Here is a 3,641-nt window from a genome sequence, read left to right as displayed (position 1 = left end):
AAATTATATCAAATAAATCCCAACTAAAATTATAAGGTTTTGTTTGGTGAAAATTGAAAGCAATATACAGACAAATCCTTGTTCACTACTTTTTTAAACAATCTATTAAAATTTCAAATCATTGTTGGATCCCATCTCCTTTTATTGTAAGAATTTGATGTGTTTATTGTTATTAGTTCATCCATTCCACATTGGAAATGTTGTTACTGCCCTTCATGTCCGTCATTTCTAAGTCAAGTTCCGATTCATAGTTGTATTTTATCAGCAAACTACGCTGAAAATAAATCTCATCTATGGTTACTGTTGCTTCCTTCATTTTTACTGCCTTCAAAGAGTCAAACTTACTAAATGTATAAATGGTATCAATTAGGATGGCATGAGAGGATGGTAGTTAAAAATTAAATAAAAACTAGTGTACCTAGTGTTGCTCGAATTCAAGCAATTGCGCATTACAGGCGTTATTTTAAAACGAATAACAGTCATAATTTCCGATGACTTTATAAAAGTCGACTCAAAGATTATGGAAATACTAACGATGTACACAACAGTTCTTAATCAAAATTGTTTGTAATTATCTTATCTTTTTTTCAAAAGCTGATCTTGTTTTTTTAGAGTTTTCTACAAATGTTTCCCACTCATAGCCGCATTAGGTTCTCTATAATAACAATTATAAATGAAGAAAAAAAACATTATTTATATTTCTCTTTAATTCAGTTTTATTTTTAGTAGGCCTACATATACCAAATCGTCCAGGATTTCTCGCTTTTATCCATTGTAATAATTACACCAACCCAAGTATCGTCTACAGTGCAATACGCAAAGAATATCATCTACGTGCAACACGCCTACGTACAATCTCCAAGAAGTGGTAAAAAAAGGCAGAAACCAACCCATACAACAGATATAAGTTAACTCCTTAAGAAATAATTTTAAGAGTTACTGTGATATTAGGATTTTCCACTGATTTGGTAATCTATCTATCTATATATTAATAGGCAAGCATGTTTCTTTAAAACCTTTTTTCTCAGCTCGTGTGCATCGTGGGGTAAATCTACGCATACCGTTAGAAAGCTATTTTCCTGTAGGTGTGCAGAATCCCTTTATAAATTTAAATAGGCTCAAAGATAAGCACAAAAAATGAGTTTAAAAATTTGAAAAAAATTAACATGGATCTTATGCGTTGCTATGCTGGTGACGAAATAACAACGAAATATAAACAGAAAATCAAAACAAATGGAAGAAACTCCAATCACATGTTTTATTTACAGTGTGGGATGAAAATAGAGAAGTGAGTAAGTTTACATTACATATTTTTGGTCGAGTTTCGACCATTGGACGAACTCTCGTACTTATTTAATACGCAAGCACGATTTTTGTGACAATTACTCCTCCGAAACTACTGAACCGATTGACATGTTTTTGGTGTCATTGGAAAGAGCGTAACGTGAAGTTGTGCAGGAAACCTTCTTTTTAAGGAAATAATTAGAGAGTGAGGCCCTGGGGCCCTTTAAAGTTTCGTATTTCTCCATAAGGTTAACAAGGGAGATAATTTTTATTTACAGAAACATATGTTTGTTACTTGAAAATAGTCAAAGTCTACTACATAATAATTGCTGTGTATTATGACTGTTAATGTATACTACATTTCAATCAAGGATTGTGTGCCTTAAACTTTACTCATAATGGATCCCACTACTTTATTTTCCTGTTGGGAATAGTAAAATTTAGTTGAGAATAAGTTACCATATTTAGAAAACTTTACTTTAATAATTGATGTATTTAAAATCACAAATCTTTGACATTATTAATTCATTAGAAACGAAACAGCTGATCGAAAAATCAAACAAATCATGTGACTAATGTTTTTACACAAACATAGTTTTTTTCCAATAACTTGATTCTTTTTTACTTCTGGGTGTATTTTGAGTTTGCAGTTATGAAAGCACCAAGCCAAGTACCTTTTATCTAATTTTCTTTATAAACTAACAGTATTAATGAATTACTACATGAACTTTACAAGTTAGGTAATTAACTGTCAGTATGCCAAGGGGAAGAGTGGGTCCTCGAAAACAGTCGAAGGCAGAGGCGCCCATCTAAAAAAATCCAACTGAGTTTTTAAATATAGAGGTCAGTGGATTGCCAAGACACAGATTATACTAATAAAAGGAGGCAGTGGTTTTATTGATATTAATACATCAAAAAGGGCCTCATTAATGGCACAAAAGGCTTCATGTGATCAGAACGGTTAACAACAATGTAAAGTAGAATGTAAAGTCCTAACATGGAACAAGTGAGTGGGGACATATTTTGATTTTGAGGATAAAAAATTTGCCCGTCTGAAACACAGTTATACCTTTTAAAATGGAAAGATGCTAATTTCTGTTATCTTTGGCATTTGCAGCACAAGCGCTTTAATTAAAGAGCAGCAATGTTCTTAACCAGACCAATTTCAGTCATGAGCAACTATATACTGTATATGTTGTTGTATGTAAGTAAGGCTACATCTTTTAATAGTAGGATAAGCATATTCATTACGGAAAATTCTGACCAGGGTAATATTCCTGAAGGTGACTTTAAGACTAAAATCGTAGTATTTATGGAAGTGCTTTTGTGAAAAAAAATATTGTTAAAAGTGTTTTCTTCAAGCAGCATTTTATGACCCTCAAAATATGCTACATAGGTATATGCTACATTCACTGCCTATTGGTTTGATATGATAAAATGTTTTGTTAAATGTGTTTTTAAATCTCTTAAAAAAATAACTCTGTAACACACTTGAACTTGAACACTTATTAATTTACTAAATATAATAGGCATACAACTAGAAAATGGCTGGATTGCTTCCATTCTAATGCTTTATTATTACTGTATTTAATTTTCGACGAGTCAATATATAACACGATGAATTTGTTTTCTAAATTCATAATATGTTTTTGCGGGGCATTGAGCCGCACAGGTTCACTAGTAGAACATTATATTGCAAAAAATGACACGATGCAAAATAAAATCGATTTTAAAATCAGAAAAACCCACTGCAAATACTGTACTTCATTTTGAAAATTCAATAAATCACAATTTAAATGTTAACAGCTGTTTCTTTAAAAAGTAGTGTAGAATTATGCATATGGTAAACAAATTTGAAGAGGCAACTTTAAAGGCTTCTGGGGCAGAGCCCCAAGGGAATTTACCTCGTTCCTCTTTTGATAGCTCATCTATAGACCAAGACCTTTCTTTAGAGACCCCTACCAAGTTTCTACGCCCAGCCGTTCTCTGAAATTAGCTGGGACAAAAACCCAGTTTTTCCTCCATAAGAATAACATGGGATGGGAATTCAAGGGCCACTGGGGCAGAGCCCCAAGGGAATTTACCACGTTTCTCTTTTGATGGCTCATCTACAGACCAAGACCTTTCTTTAGACACCCCTACCGAGTTTCTACGCCCAGCCGTTCTCTCAATTTAGCTATGACAAAGGAAAACAGTTTCAAATTAATATATAGATTCCCCCACCACTCATTACCTAATCTGTAAAAAGTGTCTTGAACCCCGACACAACATTTTTAACATGAAGTATACACTTAATCGAAATGAGGTTAACAATATAAATTTTAAATTTAATCAGGAAAAAAATCAACTTATTCAGT

Source organism: Macrosteles quadrilineatus, unplaced genomic scaffold (genome assembly GCF_028750875.1).
Source record: "Macrosteles quadrilineatus isolate MER2022 unplaced genomic scaffold, UCM_ALF_1.0 Scaffold_21__1_contigs__length_2333173, whole genome shotgun sequence".
NCBI lineage: Eukaryota > Metazoa > Arthropoda > Insecta > Hemiptera > Cicadellidae > Macrosteles > Macrosteles quadrilineatus.
The sequence above is the reverse complement of the archived record's forward strand: the minus strand, read 5'-3'. Positions refer to the sequence as shown.